Source organism: Phascolarctos cinereus, unplaced genomic scaffold (assembly GCF_003287225.1).
Source record: "Phascolarctos cinereus isolate Bilbo 61053 unplaced genomic scaffold, phaCin_HiC Scaffold_726;HRSCAF=1367, whole genome shotgun sequence".
NCBI classification, from domain to species: domain Eukaryota; kingdom Metazoa; phylum Chordata; class Mammalia; order Diprotodontia; family Phascolarctidae; genus Phascolarctos; species Phascolarctos cinereus.
Window position 1 is genome coordinate 326,178,639 of NW_027556098.1, and position 20,039 is coordinate 326,198,677.

The following is a 20,039-nucleotide window of genomic DNA, read 5'->3' on the forward strand; positions in this document are numbered from 1 at the left end:
ATTAGAAAGCATATTCCTTGAAAGCAGGGACCATCTCCCTTTTCTATTCATATCCATATTGCTCAGCATAATGTTTATACATAAATGGGTAATACTTCTATAGCACTTCATGGTTTACAAAGCTACAAATCTCATTTGATCTTCACAAAACCCTGGGAGGTAGGTGCTATTATTACCCTCCCCCCCATTTTATAGATGAGGAAATGGAGGCAAACAGAGGTTTAAGTGACTTCCCCAGAGTCACACAACTAGCAAGTATCTGAGACAGAATTTGCATTCAGGGCTTCCTGACTCCTAGCTCAGCACTCTATGCACCATGTCACTTAACTACCTATAACTTACATAATAAGTGCTTAATGTTTTTTTTTCCTCCCCACTGATTAACTCATTCACTTACTGTATGCCTTGCATTCTGGGGACACAAAACCAAATGATAATATTTGGTCCCCTGCCCTCAAGGACCTTTCATTCTGTTGGTAAGCATACGAAACACATAAGAATTGAGAGTGATACATGCTGGGGAGTGATATGGCAAAGTGCCCCAGGAAAATTCAATGACAGAGGAACACTCAACTAGAAGGCATGAGGTTGGCCAGAGGAGGAGGCTGCAGAGCTGAGCCTTCTACACCTAATTTCACCAGACTCCCTTCCATACATACCACCTTCCAGCCAAACAGACAGAAGAGGTGCTCCTGAAAGGCGAAGATGAGGGGGAATTATATTCCTGACATGAAGACAGTTTAAGAGAACTTTGAAGATGAGAGATGGAGTGCCAAGTGCAGGAAACAGCTGGTATTCCAACTTGGCTGGAATGACCAGTGTGTTAAGTTCAATAATGTAAAATATGTCTGGAAGGGGTAGATTTGAAACATTACCGAGGTTCTTGAATACCTGCTTAAGGTGTTTATTTATATCATCCTAGAAGCAATAAGCAATCACTGAGGATTTTAGAGTAGGAAAGTGACATTGTTTAGTCATTTTTCAGTTGTGTCTGACTCTTTGTGGCCCCGATTGGGTTTTTTTTTTGGCAGAGACACTAAAATGGTTTGCCATTTCCTTCTCCAGCTCATTTTACAGATGAGAGAACTGAGACAAATGGAGTTAAGTGACTTGCCCAGAGTCACACAGCTTGTAAGTGTCTGAAGCTGGATTTGAACTCACAAAGTCTTCTTGACTCTAGGCCCAGCACTCTAACCACTGTACCAACTGGCTGCCTGGAAAGTCACATGGTCAGCCCTTAAAACATTAAAGAGGGGTTAGCATAGTCACCTACTTACATGGAGGATAAGCTATTGCTACAAGGATCCAAGAAACAGTTTTACTTCTGAGTATTGAGAGAATTAAAGTGAACCCCCCAAAGTTTTCTACACAAAAGATTCTGTATCCAAACTAGTAGGGTAATAATAGTAATAAAAGGGGCAGCTAGGTGGCACAGTGGATAGAGCACAGGCCCTGGAGTCAGGAGGACCTGAGTTCAAATCTGGCCTCAGACACATAACACTCACTAGCTGTATGACTCTGGGCAAGTCACTTAACCCGAATTGCCTCACCAAAATAATAATAATAATAATAATAATAATAATAATAATAATAATAGTAATAGTAATAAAAGACTTGGGTTTGGAGTCAGAGGACATGGGTTTGAAATTTGGCTCTGCTACTTATCGCCTATATGACTGAACAATTTAGTTCCCATCTCTGGGTCTTAGTGTCCTCATTTGTGCAATAAGAAGATTGGACTAGAAAAGTGGTATCCAACTCAAGGAGGAGGTGAGGCCACTAAACCATGCAGAAGGATCCCTGAGCACTATAATTTTAACTAGAAAACTCATGTTAACATTATCTATGTTCTCTGGTAGTTTGATTTATTTTGCGGTCCATGTGTTTGACACCACCCCCAGAGTCCAGGACCTCCAAAGATCTTTCCAGTTCTAAATCTATGATGCCGTGATAACTGAGGAAATGGAACAATAGTCATTACTGGAGGAGCACTGACTACATGCAATGAGAAGGCACACTCTTGAGTCCAAATTCATCATGTGAATGAATTCATAATTCATAACATATTCCAAGTATTGCTGGGAAAAGTAGTGGCTGACTATAAGAAACCCCCCTCAAAAAAAAAAGCATAGAATCACAGAAGAAAAACAGTTCTAGATAGATACTCAAAGATCATCTCATCCAGTTTTCTCATTTGACAGATGAAGAAACCGAGGCCCAGAAAGAAGTGAATCAGTTTTGGTGCAGTGTAAAAGATAAATCATTGGGACTTAGAGTCAATAAAACCTCAGTTCAAATGCTGTCTCAGGCAATTTAACTAGTTGTGTGACGTAGACATTTTAACTAGCTGTGTTCCCTCATCTGTTAAATGAGAGGCTTGGTCCCTTCCAGCTCTAAAACTATGACCTGTTATCATATTTCTTGCCTTCTCAGGGGGTAGGGGAGGCATGGGAGAAAGATAATTTAAAACTCAAAATTTTTTGAAATGAATATTAAAATTTTGTAAACTTAACTGGGAAATATTTAGTGAAATAAATACAAATCAAAACACTAAAAATTTTAATGAAAAAATAATAAGAAAAAACCATGAGCTATGATCCTCATCTGTAAATTAGGGGATCTCTCATGTTTCATCCAGTTATAAATCCCAGGATCCTATGATTTTCTCAAGGTAACACAGCTTGTTACTGGCAGAAATAGATCTAGAATTCAAGTCTCCTAACCCCTAATCCTAAATTATTTCTCCCTTAATTTTTCTAAATAATCTGAAGAGCTTTTGGAAACCTAACAGAACAAGATCTTCATGAAACTCATGGGCTCTCAAACCAATTAATATGTAGCCTATTGTAGTAGATTTGGGGTCAGGAGGCCTGAATTCACATTCTTACTAGGTTCCATATTACCTATGTGAGCTTGGATAAGACTCTGAGCCTCATGTTTCCCCCTGTCAAATGGAGACAACACACATTCCATCTTTCATAGGAAGATACTTTATAAACTTTAAAAGACTGTAGGCATGTGTGTTATATGAACTATATGCACTATATGAAACAAAAGAGTTTATGTGGACACAGACACAAAGAATACAGAATTAAACTATATAATCTTTTTATCATGATATTCTGAGTTTAATAAATTTTGAATTAAAATTATATAGAGAGAACTGCGTGGCTCAGTGGACAGAGTCCTGAGCCTGGAGTAAGGAAGACTCATCTTCCCGAGTTCAAATCCAGCCTCAGACACTTACTAGCTATGTAAGCCTGGGCAAGTCACTTAACCCTGTTTGCCTCAGTTTCCTTACCTATAAAATGAACTGGAGAAAGAAATTGCAAACCACTCCAGTATCTCTGCCAAGAAAATTCCCAATGAGGTCACGGAGAGTCAGACATGACTGGAACAACTGAACAACGACAAAAATGGAGAGTTGTTAGGGACATGAGAATTACTTCATTTTTTTAAAAAAAAATGTTGTTTGGTTTTTTTTTTAAATCACCCGGTCTTACGAGAACAGTTCAGATCCTTTGGCCCAGAAGTAGATGAAGTCATTGCAGCATCACAGACGCTACCATGGTTTATATACCATTATCTCTGGGGTCACTGAAACATAGGCCTTTCCAATGACTTTTCTTAATGTTTAGAAACGTAGAACTGGAAGGATTGTGGTTGGGAATGTTAGGCCAATCCTTCCTAATCATCCTGGATTTATGAGACATGGGCAAATCATTGCTTCCCATCAGCGCTTCTATTTCAGGCATCTATAGAGGTATACCCACATACCCGCCCATGTTCTCCAAATGCCTATGACTGCCACTCCAGTTCTCCTCTGCTCCTAGGAGGTGGCAATCATCTTACCTCTGGCTTTATTCTCCATACCCCTATTTATTGTCACTCAGATCCCCTGCCACTTGGCTGTTCTCCACAATGGGCTCTCCTCCAGGGGACAATGCTCATCTGCTTTCCCAATCTGACCTTTACTGAGCAACTGAGCAAATATTTCAATATTTTCTACCGTTCAAAAAAAACCTCCTTCAATATTTTTGAGCTATCCTATAACCAGGAGCCCTAAATATCACATATGAGTAGAAATTAACTGGGGGGTATGTGGAGAGGAGCCTCTTGACTTCTCAAGTGAGTCTCTGTCTTCAACCATTTGTAGGATATAGCAAGTTATTTCCATTTCACTCCCCTCATTCCTTGAACCCAGATATTCCCTCATTCATGTCAATTATGCATCTTCCTCCATAATCAACCCCTCACCCTCCATCTTTCTGCCCCCTACTCAACTAAAAAGACAACCAAAATAGCTTACTCAAATTTCCTGAGCTTCTTTTAGAAGAAGGAGACCTGGCACTAGTTCTTCCCCAGTTCTTCCTAGCTGCATAAGAAAGTTTCTCCTAAACTCTCAGTGCTCCCAGGCAATTCTCTGAAAACAGTTGTAGGTCAATTGCTGATTTGAATTGGTAGGTTTCTTCATTAGAAGTTCTCCATGCCAATGAAATCACCAATCTGGACCCAAAAAGCAAGTCTTTTTTAATTCTAACATTCAATGTTCTAAGAGCCCTTCCAGTTGTCACAGAATCTCAAAGTCAAGGAACTTCAGAGGACAACTCATTCTACCTATACTCAGAAAATAATCCTCACTACAAAATCTCCAGAAATCAATTGCCTGTTTAGCTTTTTCTTGAAGGTTTCCAGTGACTAAGAACCCACTACTTCTTTTGAACAGATGCAATACGAAGTAAGCAGAACCAGGAAAGCCCTATTCTAATGTCTCAGTTCTAATAATCCTATGATTCTTTGATTCAATCTTCATTTCTGCCGTTGCCAATTTTCTCTAGGGAGGCACAGACCTATTCTGATCTCAATTTAGAAATGAAAATTATTATGTTTGCTTTCATGTCTATCCCAAGAGAGGCAACCTCTCAGGATAGGAGCAACCTTGACTGACCACTGTCAATATATATAACACAAACTGACAAGATGGCTGTACCTCAAAGCTGGAAATTGTGTAATGACCTCTAGAAGAAGAGGTTTCAAGAGTCCCCTTCAAAAGCAAACCAAAAGAAGATTAAAAATAAAATAGAACTTTTCTTTCTTTCTCATCAGCATTCTCTTTATAACCCCAAAACTCAGCAATGCTCTGACAGCCTGCCTTTTTTGCATTTAATATCTGCTTCCTTGCCCCCTCCCTTCCACAAGCCATCTCACTCCTCATCCCTTTAGAAAGTTGATGATGTCGCATGCATCTAAGAATTGTATTTTTATAAGCATCCCAACAGTCAGCAGGAGGTGAGGTGATAGCCCGGGCCTGCTCAAGGCAGAATATTCAGACATTAGCAGAGCCCACTCCAGAACAGTCAGACTCCAGGAGGGTTTTGATGTTAATCTTAATAGTTCACCATCCTTGGCTGATCTGGGATAAAACCTCATGGGGAGAGAGGGTAGACACTGCAGGAGACCCAGGGAAGCTTCTCTGCTTGAGTGCTGAGCCAGAGAGAGAAGTCAATTTCAGAGGTTTTCAGTCTTATCTTGGAATAATTAATAGCCTAAACCCAAAGGATGGAAAGAGTTTATAGAGGCATTTGTTGTTATTGTTATTGTTATCATTTATTATTATTTATTATTATTATTATTATTATTATTATTATTATGCTCCTCTCCTGGAGGGCTCTGCTGATGCCTCACCATGTCTTAAATGCTGTGATTCTATAGTCCTAGGACCTCGGATTCCAAAAAGCTAGGCAGAAGCAGAGCGCAGCTTTATCGGGTCATTTTGTTCAGTCATCTGACTCTTCACTGCAGTGGTTTGACATTTCCTTCTCCAGCTCATTTTTACAGATGAGGAAACTGAGGAAAATAGTGTTAAGTAACTTGCCCAAGGTCACACAGCTAGCAAGTGTCTGAGGCCAGATTTGAACTCAGGCCTTCCTACTCTGGGCTTAGCACTCTGTCCACTGTGACACTTAGCCTAACCCTAGTGATTCTTATCCACCTAGAAAAGCTACAGATCTGAGTCTGGAGATGGTCTTTGTGACTATAGCATGACGGAACCATCCTAACCACCCTAAAGTGTGTAAATAGTAAGCTCTGTAAAAATGTTAGCCATTATTATTATTGTAAACTATTGTTAGTAAATCATAAGAATAAATTATTATAATAAATAATGGCTAACATTTATATAGTGCTTACTATGTACCAGGTAGGCACTATGCTAAGTGCTTTATAAATATTATTTCACTTGATTCTCACAGCAACTCTGGGAGGTAGATACTATTATCTCCATTGTACAGATGGGGAAACTGAAGCTGTGAAGTGACTTGCCTAGGATCACAAAGCCAGTTAGCGTCTGAGGCTGGATTTGAAGTCAGGTCTTCCTGACTCCAGCCCAGGACTCTTCCTACTGTACCACCTAGCCACCCCTGCTTATTCCCTACCTCTGCTCATCACTAGAAGCTTGGCCAAAAGGTGATAAGTTTCTTTGGCAAGAATGACTTAGGAAGACCATGTTTTAAGGCAGGATGGTGAACCTGTGAGTGTGTATATATGTGTATGTGTGTATGTGTGTGTGTGTGTGTGTGCATGTGCATATGCGCGTGCTTGTGCTATGAACCACTTTGGCAGTTTTGTGAAGTTTATCAGGACTCTTTAGAATACTGCATCAAATAAAATGCATAGGATTAAAGAGAAGTCAATACAATTATCAAAATGTTTAAAATAATGAGGGGCAGCTAGGTGGCGCAGTGGATAGAGCACCGGCCCTGGATTCAGGAGGACTTGAATTCAAATCCGACCTCAGACACACAATAACACTTACTAGCTGTGTGACTCTGGGCAAGTCACTTAACTCCATTGCCTAGCCAAAAAAAAAAAAAGGAGAAAAGAAAATGTTTAAAACAATGTTCACAGGCCCCAGGTTACAAACTCCTATGTAAGGAAGGAAGAATATTGAGAACATGGACTGAAGTATTATTGACATGTCTGTACATATCTATATCTTTATTTTGCCCTACATCTTTGATTTTTTCAAGAAGTGGAAACTTTCTTTACTCACTGTATTATATTTTACTCTTTTTAATATCTTGGATCTATGCAGTACCATATGGTTTTTAAGGTATCAACAAATAGAATGTTGGACTTGGGGTCAGCAAGACTTGCTTTTGACTCCCATCCCAAGCACTTACCAACAACTCCATACTAAGCAAGTCGCTCAAACTCTTTTAGCTCAGTTCCCTCATCTGCAATATGGGAATAATAAAAGCACCTACCTCCAAGTGTTGGTGTGAGGGACAAATGACATCATGTATATACATTGTGTTTTTTCCTCAAATAGACAAATAATTTCTAGCAAATATTGTCACATACGCTATTTCATTCAATCCATGTAAAATATCCCTAAGAGGTGAGACAGATATTGTTATTCTAAATATTTATGCTATTTAACACTTTAGGTACACTATTTTATTTGATACAACCATCCGGTGCACTAAAATGAGGCAGCTAGGTGGCGCCATAGTGCACAGAGCGCTAGGCCTAGAGTCAGGAAGAACTGAGTTCAAAATGTATCCTCTGATACTTACTAGCTATTGGACCCTGGACAAGTCACTTAACCTCTATTTGCCTCAGTTTCCTCTACTGTAAAATGGTGACAATAATAGCCCCTACCTCTCAGAGCTGTTGCAAGTATCAAATGAGATAATGGTTGTAAAGTACTTGGCACAAAGGAAGCGCTTCTCAAATGCTAGCTTTTATTATTGGGGTTTAACAGTATTATTATCAGGTCTTGCTCGTGGTGTTATTATTATTATTAGGTCTCGATAATATTATCACTAGGTCTTGATAGTATTGTTATTAGCATGTCATCACTGTATGTCATCTCACTTTTGAAAGTGTGAACATTGAGAGTGGAAGCGGGTAAGCCCGAGGTCACCACAGCTCACAAGACTCAAGACCACGGGCCTCTGACTTCTGAGACAATTCTCTTTCCGCTGTACCAGGCCACCTTCTTGTAAATCATATCCCGACGTGGGTCTAACAACTCGTATGACAATCCAAATTCTCTGAACTAATGATAAGGATTTCAGGGCACTAGGGATTTCTTCTGACACATTTGGAGAATTTGGAAATAAAAACACTCCATTCTTTTTCTAAGGATGCTTTTGTTAACACTTTAAATGGTTTAAATCCAGATGGAAATCATGTCCCAGGTTCCATCTGGAGAAGGAAATAGAATCAGATGTGTGATCCTGGAAAGACTTGGTTAAGCACAAGCTTTCCCAAAGCACTCAAAACACAGTGAGTGCTCTGGGCTAATTAATAATTGTTGTTCTTATGCATCACTCCCTGCCAGGTACTCTTGGATCCCATAACACTGATAAGACTCTCAGCCCCTGACTTTCTCTCTGGCTGTCACCCACGCCTGGAACGCTCTCCCACTTCTACTCTGAACCCTGAACTCCCTGCCTTTCTTTAAGGCCCAGCTAAAAACCACCTTCTACAGAAAGCCTTCCCCAATCCTTCTTAATTACAGTGCCTCCCCTATATTTATTATTTCCAATTTATCCTGATATAGCTTGCTTTGTATATATGCTGTTTGCATGTTTTCCCTCTACTACACTGTAAGCTCCTCAAGGGTAGGGACTGTCTTTTGCCTCTTTTTTGAATTCCCAGCACTTAGCACAGTGCCTAGCACATAGTAGGTGCTTAATAAACATTTATTGCTTGATGGATTTATTCAGTACTTAAGCACCTCCTTTCTGCAGCTCCCTCCTCCTTGAGACCTTCACTGCTTACCCACTCCTCCATCTCCAGGCCTACTCATGTACTTCAGACCATCGAACTTGTCAGGAAAGATCTGAAATGTTCATTCACTCTAAGGTGTGAATGCCTGCCATGGTCTGATATGTTAACTCTCCCAGGGATATTATAGTGGGAGATAAAAGTTTTAAACCAACAGAATCACAGTATCTAAATATGAAATATCAAGAAAATTTTGGGATACTTAATAGTTGTTGAATTAAGTTGAATTGAAAAGTGATTTGAATTGAATTGAATTGATTTGAAAGGGTAAAAAATATTCTCATGCAATAAACTTACTGAATTATATTAGCACAATCACTGAAATGAGAACCAGGAGTAGAGAAAAAGGTAAAAAGCTTAATTTTGAACATAATGAACTTAGGCTGCCAGTGGGATATCCTGTTTGAAATGGCCTCTAGACTGTTGGAGACATGGGTCAGTGCCTCAGAAAAGAGACTACTCAGTGTGTAATACATAATTTTAGCAACTTTATTCGTAGAGGTAGTAATTAAAACTATGAGAATTAATGGCATTGCCAAGCGAGACAGCATAGAGAGAGTAAGCAATCTTAGGTCACACCAGTTCTAAATGGTTAAGAAGACAGATGATGAGCCAACATACTGGGCCGAGAAGGATCACTTAGTGTACAGAACAGCCAGGAGAATGGAGTTTCTCAGAAATCAAAAAAGATGAGGGCATCCAGTAACGGTTAGACAATAAAGATGAAAAAAGCCATTGGAGTTGGAGAGTCAAGGTTGATGAGGATTTAGGAATTATCTAGTCTAACCTCACTTCCAGTTTTCCCTTAGGGCATTCCTGATACCCCACACTAATTCTACTTAATTGCCTTCAGCAATGAGGGGGTAGTATGGTATAGGACAAAGTCAATGTAGAGTCACAGGAAAACTTGGGCTTGAGGCCTGGTCCTGACCATTAATGACCATGTTATTTACCTGCAAAGTCATTTACTCTTTCATTGGTGCAAGAAATTCTCTGAGACCATATATTGCAGAACAGTTGGTAACCTGCACCCATAGAGGAAATTTCTTTACTGAAAATTCTCTAAACCAATAAAATCAAAGGTCCAGACCAAAAAAAAACCTTAATAATAAATAATGGAGAAAGACTTACCTCACAAAGCTGCCATTCCATTGTTTGCCGGTCCAACAATACAGAGTTCTTAATTCTATTGAGCTAAAATATCACTCCCGGTAGCTTTCTCCCTTCAGTCTATTTTGCCTTCTTGAGTAATACAAATAAATGAGCTTCTTTTTTCAAATGATATTCATTCAAATATTTGAAGACTGATCTTAGCACACTTTTCTCCAGAGTAAGTGCACCCAGCTACCTCTTCTTTTCCTCAAAAAATATGATTTCTCAGTTTTCATAATATTAATGAAAATGCTATCAAGGAACACCCAATGCAAATTGTCTTATTGTGGTGACAATTTGGTCACTGTAGTGGCCAGTGCAAAAGGCCTACCTGGCTGATGTGAGTCTAACCTTGAGAGGGGAGGGGAAAGGAAGGGTACAGGGGCAGAGTCAGAGGGGTTGCAGAAGGGGAGGTTTGGGGAAGGAAGAGGAAGGTAGAAGAGAAGAGAAAACGAAAGGCATTTATGGTACCTGAAATTTTATCATTAGAGACTGATTCCTTTGGCTTGTTTTCATCACTTATTAAAGTACCCAACCCTTAGAGAACTAATGCATTAGACCAGGGGTGAGGAACCTGCAGCCTCGAGACCATAAAATGACCATAAAAGGCATTCCCTCCTCAATGTAAGTGAAAGTATCTCAGCTTTCCAGATTTCAGTAGGGAAAAGAGAGTGCAGGAGATGGGAGGAGAGGGAAAGGGAAAGGGAAAGGGAAAAGAGAAGGGAAGGGAAGGAAGGAGAGGAGAAGGAAAAAGGAATATTTCTCTGGTCATTAATTTTTCCTATCCCAAAATTTAAACACAAAATCCTATGGGACCCAGATTTTACCCACTTAGCAATATGATGCAGTCAAAAAAGCAATGGTCCTGGAGAAAGCAGACTGATGTTTGAATGCCAACTCCTTCACCTCTTTAAGCCTCAGTCTTCTCATTGATAAACGGGAACAATAAGGTTTGTATTACCTTCCTTATAGGATTGTTAAAAAGAAAGAACTTTGCAAATTATGAAGCCTCATAGATAAGGGAGCTATTATTATTTATGTGTGCATATCTCTTACAGTTAAGGTATCATAGAAGTGCATAAAGGGTTATAATAGAAGAAAAGAAGAACTAGATTCAAATCCTGTTCTGATACTTGCTAGATGTTTGAGCCTGGGCAAGTCAATTAACTTCTATGTGTCCCCAGACAATTCCCTAAGCCTGAAACCACTGGAGATTTGGAGTCAAATGACTTCAGCTGGAATCCTGCCTCTGCCACCTAGAATCTACCTGACTTCTGACATGTCACTTAATCTCTCCCAGCCTCAGTTTCCTCATATGTCAAAAGAGAGGACTAGACTAGATGATCTCTAAGGTCCTTTCCAACTCTACAGTGTTAACTCTTAAGTTAAGAGGACTTGAATTCAAATCCAGCCTCAGACACTTACTAACTGAGTTTCTCGGACAAGTCACCAAAACTCTCTCAGCCTCAGTTTCCTTATCTGCAAAAATGAGGATAATAACGCCTACCTTCCAGGGTTGTTGTGAGGAACAAAGGAGATTAAAATTTGTAAATCTTAAAGTAATATAGGGGCTGCTAGGCGGCACAGTGGATAAAGCACGGGCCCTGAAGTCAGGAGGACCTGAGTTCAAATCCAGCCTTAGACCAAACACTTGACACTTACTAGCTGTGTAACCCTGAGCAAGTCATCATTCTGTTCTGCATTGGTAAAGTAAGTTCCCACAGCAGACATTCTCATCACTAACTGAATCACAACTTAACTCCATAATAATTAGGTATTTATTCAAAAGTTAAAAAATTTTTAAAGCAACACATTATATCCTTCACATCAAATATTGTTGTATTCCTTTATTATAAGTGCCTATTGCACAGTTACTGTGAAGACTGGGGATTTTCTATGAGGGTATCACCTCCTGAGGAAATCAGGCTCTTGTGGAACCCAGTACTTTCCTATGGAATTTCTGATCTCAGAGCAAAACACATGTTTAGAAATAATTAGCTCCTTCATATGATTCTGAATGCTTTGGTGCTTCCTGAGTTCCAGATGGAGAGCCAGCCAGTCCTCATGGCTTCTGTGTTTGTCTCTCAGAGAAACTAATGTGATGATGGGTTCATTATACAGAGAGAAATACCAGAATTATTAAGTTCTGAGGCAGCTGGAATAGCATGTTGCAGAGAATCTGTGCCAAATCACCAAGAGCTGATGTTTTTTTGACAGCTCAGACAAGGAGCATGCTTCTCTCATTTCATTCTCTAATGGGAAACTTCTTGTAACTTCTGAAGATTCTGAATGGCTTCCTAGGATGACTCAGGTATCCCCCTACTCTTCTTCTTTCTCCCATCCCAAAAGCAAGTGGCAAGCTGGCCCAGATTAGCGTTAGGCCTAAGAATGGGATAATCATTTTGGTTTTCTATTTCTTGAGCCAATAAATTCTGAAATAGATTTAGCCCCTAGGTAGCCAGCAAACCTAGAGCAGAATTCTATTTTGAGGCACTCAATAGTCATAGCTCACATTTCTATAGCACCCTAAGGTTTACAAAAAGCTTTCTTCATAACAACCACAAAAAATAAAGGATTTCAGAGTTGGAAGGGATCTCAGTGGCCTTAGAATCCAACCCATACCTGAAAAATAATCAGCACTATAAAATACCCAAGTGGCCACCTAAACTTCTGTTTGAAAACAAGGGTACTAACAGCAAGAGGTCCAACAAGAGGGCCCACAACCTCCCAAAGCAAACCATTCTGCTTATGGGTAGCTTTAATTGTTAGGAAATTTTTCTTGACATTAACTATGAGGAAGATCGTCCAAGGGTTATTATCCTCATTTTATAGATGAGCAAAACTGTGGCTCAAGGAAAGGAGTTTTTTTTCTCAAAGCAAATCTTTCCCTTTGCCAGGCTTTGTTTACCTCTTGCTTCCATTTATCTAAATCTACCAACCAGATATTTCTAGATAGAATTAGGGTTGGACAAATTGACTTAGCTTTCTCAAGATTACCCCCAAAAGTTGTGGTAGAAGATATTTGTGGAGCAACTTGAACAGTAGAAGGAGCACCCTAACCCCTATTATAAGTTTCTCAAGGGCAGGGACTGTTTTGCTTGTTTGTATTTTTATCACACGTAGTATTTAATAAATGCCTTTTTCATTCATTCATTCAATATATACACAAGCAGGCATAACACAAAATAGAATATGGTCAACATATAAGAAAAGTACAAATTATCCAGTGAAAGCCAAAGACAAGTGGTTATTTCCAGCTGATAGAATTAGGGGAGACCCCATAGAAGAGAATACCTGTAAATTATCTTTTGAAGGATATGTAGGGCTTCAAAAGGTAGAGATGTGGGGCATAAGCATTCCCTGTATAGAAACAATGTGAAGAAAGGCACCATGGAGAAACGAAGACCTTTTAGGGGGACATGGAGATTAAGAAAGTAAAGGAGGTACAAGATTTTGAAGGGTCTTAAATGCCAAGCCAAGGAATTTGAACTTGATTCTGTATGCAAAGAGAAGCCATCTTAGAATTTTGAGCTTAGGAGAGTCTTAATCAGATCTGAGCTTTAGGGAGATGAATCTGGGCAGCATGAGAAGGATGGATTAGAAGGGGGAGAAACTAGAGGCAGAAATATCTTTATTTTGATTTATAAGAGTTTAAATCTTGTTCATTAGCATAGTTTTTCAAATGTTTTCAAGCCCCCTTCCATCTTTTTAGTGACAAATATATATACATCTATATTATATGTATATTCATTTTCTCCTTCATCCTCAAGGCAATTTGGTTTATCAGGACACACATTTCCTAGGCATTTGCAAATATTTTATTCTGCATATTGGCCATTTTGTAAATTATCAAGGGAATACAAGAGGCAGAACCCCAGGTTGAGCCAAACCACATTTTAATAGCTGTCATATATATAAAAAAGCATTTTATCTACTGTCATGTGCAATACATTCTGGGAATATGATTAAGTGCTGGGTGTAATATTTGCTTACTCCAGCCTTGGTAGAACGAGACAATCTTTTCTTATTTGGTAGAGATTTAATTGATTTGCCATTCTCATTTCAAACTCAAAACCTCCATGACATCCTGACCTGCCAGAATCCAGGCTGATATATTAGATATTTTCACATGTGTCAGATGGTCTGTCTTTCCCTGGCAGGATCTTGCCAGTAGTTTCTACCCTGCTATTTTTCAATTACTGCACTGAGGGAGAAACCAGGGATGTCTCCCAAAGCTTGTACATTAATGTCATTGCCTTTCAGCTCTAAAAATTTGGATTAAAATCTTCTTCCAGACAAGAGTTAGTTGGGGAAGGCTTTTGTTTCAAAGAGGAAAGTTCTTATTTTAAAATCATCATTTCCTCATTTTTAGTATCTGGACCCATACTGAAATAATAACAACAAAACTACCTAGCATTTGTATTGCACTTTGAGGTTTGCAGGGTGCTTAGATATACTTTGTCTCCTTTGATCCTCAAAACAACCATAATAGGGTAAATCCCTTTTTACAAATGGAAAAACTGAAGCTCAGAAGGTAAATTTTCTTATAGTCACATAGCATATAATTCACATATATGTAATAGATAGATATTGCAATAAACATTTAGGTTTCTCCTGATTCCAAATGCAAAATTCTTTCCACTGCCTGAGCCTCATCTCAGTCAAAGAACCTGAATTCAAATTCTGACTCTGCTATTTACAATCAAGCAAGCTCATACTTGCTCTCAACAATTGTTAGACTTTCAGTATTAGTGTTAACACTTCAGAAATCAGAACACTACATGTCAGCACTTGGTTTATTGTTTTGTTGATTGTCTAGACTTAAAAAAGTAATGGGGAAAGTTTTAACAATGCAGACTAAACTTAAAAGCGTGTCACATGTACATTTTTTCCACTCTACTTGCTGTGAAGCATTTACCAGCACACCCCTATTGATCACCTTTGTAATCTTTTTATTGTTTGTATGAGGCAGTTGGGGCTAAGTGACTTTCCCAGAGTCACACAGCTGGTAAGCATTATGTATCTGAGGCCACATTGGAACTCAGGTCCTCCTGACTCCAGGGCCGGTGCTCTATCCACTGAACTAGCTAGCTGTGCCTGACTTTTATAATCTTAAACAGATCATTTAACCTCGGTGGGCCTCAGTTTCCTCACTTGTCCAAAGAGAGGACTGAACTGAGGATTTTTAACAGCTCTTTCAACTTTAGGTCTAGCATCCTATGTTTAACATTTCCTTATTTTCCTGTTGCTTTGTGGGTGCTAATTCTGTCTTTCCAACTCAGCTGTAAGCCACTCTGTACCAGGGACTTTCTCTGGCACTGTCTAATACCCAGCCTCCACACCACTATCAGAGCCATCTTCCCAGTACACAGACCTCATCACACAGTGCACTCCAGTTCACACTGATACAGAGCTTTAAGGCATACAGCATCCAGGGATTCTTTTTTGCTGCCTAATCTAAATGCAAACAACTTTGCATTGAAGGTTTTTGAGGCATTTAAGATTCTCCATTGCCAGGCTCCACTTACCTTTTATCCCTCAATTCTTTACTTCCTGTATGCATACCTAGGCTATGACAGTTACGTTGAAATAATGGAGTGCACAGATTTATATTGCCTCTCATACTAACTCTGTTACTCTGGCCAGCTCACTTAGGTGAATTGGGCATTTCCTTATCTGTAAAATGAGGGGATTGAGCCTGGGAGGTCCCTCGCTGATACAGATCTATGACTCCCCCGATTTATTCCTCACTTTCTTGCTCCTTCATTTTGCTATACTGTCCCTTTTTCCTGGAAAGAACTCCCTGTAATCTCTGCCTAGCAACCATCCTTCAGGGACCCCTTAGACAGCTGGTTGAGAGAATGGATGAAGCACTAGACTTGGAAGACCAGAGTTCAAATCCTGTTTTTGACACTCACTATATGACCCTAGATGAGGGAGTGAACCTCTCAGCCCCAGTTTCCTCATCTGTAAAATGGGAACAATCATAATACCTATTTTACAGGGTTGTTGTAAAGATCAAAGGAGATGACATATGTAAAATGTTTTGCCAACTTTAAAGGGAGACAAATAAGTACTAGTTATTATTATTGTTTATTGTTATTACTTTTACAACTCAAATGTCACATCCTTCATGAAACCTTGCCAGAGGACCCCCCAGAAGGAAGGTTATTTTTTGTCCTTTCCTCATAGTTGTCACACATTCACTGAAGTCCTCCTTCAAAGTTTCATCCTGGCAGGGATATGACCTTGAATTCCTGAAGGCTGTGTTGGCAGTGCAGATGCTCTCCAGTGCTTCTTAAACCCCATACGGGGTCCCAACCCACAGTTTAAGAAGTGTTGAAGGGGTCAAGAGTGGAAAAATTTTAAAGCCAACCTCACCCAGCTACAGGAGCTTTAAGAATATGTCTGGCAATGAAATCTGCCATCCTAGGACTGGGCTACCTCCAGTTCAGGGTGGTCCAATAGCTTAAGGAGGGCCAACAGGGGATGGACATATTTGACTATTGCAACTTAAGAAGACCATCCTCTAAGAGATGGAGGGCTGTTAAACTGCATCTATGAAGGTAGTAACACTGACCAAATTAGGGCTTTAGAAAGTATGAAGACATACCAAAAAGCGTTAGGCAGCAATATTTTGCAGTGCTGACAGGCATCTCAAAGATGCTTTTCCAAGGTGTACTGGTTACTTGTATGTCATAATCGAGAGAGGGCTGCTGGCACACTAGATAGGGTTCCAGGCCTGGAGTCAAGAAGATCTGAATTCAAATCTGGCCTTAGATACTTATTAACTATGTGACCCTGGGCAAGTCACTTCACCATGTTTGCCTCACTTCCTCATCTGTAAAATGAGTTGGAGAAGGAAATGGCAAATCACTCTAGTATCTTTACCAAGAAAACCACACATGGAGTCACAGAAAGTAAGACACAACTGAACAACAACAACATAATTGAGAAAGGGCTGCTAGCCATGAATTAGGGTGACCAGGATTCTCATCTTGTCTCTGGAACACATTGGCTGGTGTGATCCTAGGCAAGTCATTTAACCTCTGAGGACTCCCTGGCAACTCTATAATACTACAAATTGTAGAATAGATGCATATTCTGCATTAGTGGAAGCTGTGTTCTCTGGTAGGTGGAGTTTACTCACTGGGAATTGCCTGCAACCTATAAAAATCAAAGGTCTAAACCTAAAAAAAAATCTTTCCAGCTACTTTTATGTTGCCCTATCAAAACAATCATTGTATAGAGAGATGTTTCCTTTGGAGATTCTGACATATCTAAATAAAAATGGAGTCATCTTAAAGAAAAGCAGAAACTAACAGGAAATGATTTTTCTTTTGGTAACTTCAGTTCAACAGGCATTTACTAAGTATCTTTTATGTGTGTGATACAATTGCTAAAGATTCAAAACTGCAATACTGGACAGCACCTCCTCTCAAGAACCTTGTGATCCCATTGTGAGGACAGACAAGCACATGTCAGACTTTAAACAGATCTATAATGATGGTAGACAATGAGTAGAACGTCATCCACTGGTGCCAAATACAACCCCTTCCCACCTGTTGTACATCATGTGTAATTCTTGTTGGTGCCTTTCTATAAACCTCTATAAATACCAAGGCATTAGTATCTTCTTCATTTACCTTTTGGGGAGTGCCGCTGATGTGCTTAAGTGGTCTATATTGCTACAGGGGTATTTATACAGTCCCTGACAACAAAAAAAGTAGCTCCACATAATGATTATCAAACACAAGTACATTTATGTATCAGAGTTCAAGCAGCCTGTGCCAGGAGAAAGCAATGGCTGCAGGTGCCTGGGACTACCTGACATGATGATGTCCTTCTTTGGTGTCGAGTCACTCTCTAGGACCCCAGTCCTGTGGTCTTTTCAGCCCTCTTTCTTTTTTTCTCTTAATTTTATTTTTTATTTATGGAATAAAACAAACATTTCCATAATGTAGGGTAATAAAAAAGATGATTGCACATGAAACTGCAAATCTATTGTGTAGGACTTACTATTTCTTTTAAATATATTATAAAGTTATCACATAAATTTATTTTTCTCTTCCTTCTTCCCTCCCTCCCTCACCCTAGAGATGACTACCATTAGACACAAATGGGTATGTGTATATATGTATGTATGTATGTATGTATATGTATGTATGTATGTAAAATGATTCTATACAATGTGTAGGTTCAGGCCCTTGTTCATTCTGACCTGTGTTCCCAGTGATCTGCACAGCCAAAATGGTCACCTCCTTTTTATCCCTTAAAGTAAACAGCCTCCATATAAAGCCTCCATAGAATCCCTATTAGACATCCTCCTCTCACATTACACAACATGTCACAGACACCAGTCATTCTCAAGTAAGCAGACTTGTATGACCCCCCCTAAGCATCCTCAGGCATTTAGCCCCCTTTCCAGTGATATATGTCCTCAATGACATCTTTTACAACACTCTCATATGCAAGTCATTGCTGGTCATATGCTTCTGCCTGCTTACACCCACCATGCACCTTGTATCCCCCATGAACACAAATAACACAAACTAGACTCTGATAAAGAAGCCTCAAGCAGAGAGGAATAAAAGATTCAGAGAGGGAGGGACCACATGCCAAGGAACACTCGGTATGTAAACATAATTCTTCCTAACACTGCCGGCTTCCTTGGGAGAAATTCATTGGTATTTTCATTTCCCCTTATATTTCCAGACAGCTGTCACTTTCTACACTGAGATGCATAAAGACCTTGTCATAGCCCCAAGCAAACATCAGAGTTACACAGCCAAGCAACAAAGCTGAGCAAACAGGGCAAATTCTCTAACCTTCGCTGGCTCAGGGGAAGCAGGATTTCATCATGGGGAGGTCTTCTATGGCCTCTCACACCAAAAGAGGCTCTGAATGAGGGCAAATGATGATTTGCATGTCGCACCCTCCCTCTTTACAATCTCCCCATGAACTCGCAGCAAATTGAGGCCAAGGAGGTCTTCAGGTTTTACGGATGAGGGAGAGGTGCTCTGTCTAGTGATTCCCCAGCTGTCCCAGCTCATCCATTTCAATAAATGCACCTGGTCGATGTTCAATTGGGAAAGTGCAACTAGAACTTAATCCCAGAATGAATGAAACTGAGAAACACGCTCCCTGATTCAGATGTCATTACCTCTAATAGCCTGAAAGGCTCCTATGTCCAAAAGAAGACTCTGCAGCAGAACTCAGTGCCAATGCTCAGGAGAATCTTAGACATGACAAGGGCAGATGGATCCTGAAATTCAAAATGCTAAAAAAAATCCAATAGAGCCATGAGAAGGTCCCAGGAAATGTAATTTTAATTGACTGAGCATCCAGGACTAGCTTTATACATAGGCAGATTCAGTGGCAGCTTGCAAGGTACAGTGTGAGGGAACTAGAAAATGCCATTCCATGTCCGAAAGAATTTATGTCATTGAACTGTCACAGTGCCTGATATTCATTTCATCTCTTTAACTTAAGGGATTGTGTTTCTAGTTTGTTGTTGTGTTGTTTTTTCAGTCATGTCTGACTCTTTGTGACCCATTTGGGATTTCCTTGGCAAAGATACTAGAGTGGTTGCCATTTACTTCTCCAGCTTATTTAACAAATGAGGAAACTGAGGGAAACAGGGTTAAGTGCCTCACCCAGGGTCACACAGCTAGTAAAAGTCTGAGGCTGGATTTAAACTCAGGAAAATGAGTTTTCCTGACTCCAGACCTGGCACTCCATTCACTGTGCCACCTTGCTGCTAGTGTTTCTAGTAATCCCTTGTTAAAATGTAAACATCACCGCTTAACCTTAGCATCCATTAATACCTTACTGTGAACTAAGTTATACAATTAATATCAGTGAACTAGTTGATTGCCTAACAGAGCACTAAGAGAAAAGAATATGGGATTGACAAATTTTGAAAGAGAGGGGGAGGTGGGAGGTATAGGGCAATAATAAAGCAAATCTGAGCAGGTGACCATAGTGGGAACCCTTGGGCAACTAAGAGTAAGAATAAGAAGTTTGAGTGCTATGGTAGAAGGAATGAGAAGGGGGACTAAGGCCGTGAAAGGATATTGAAGACAAACTCC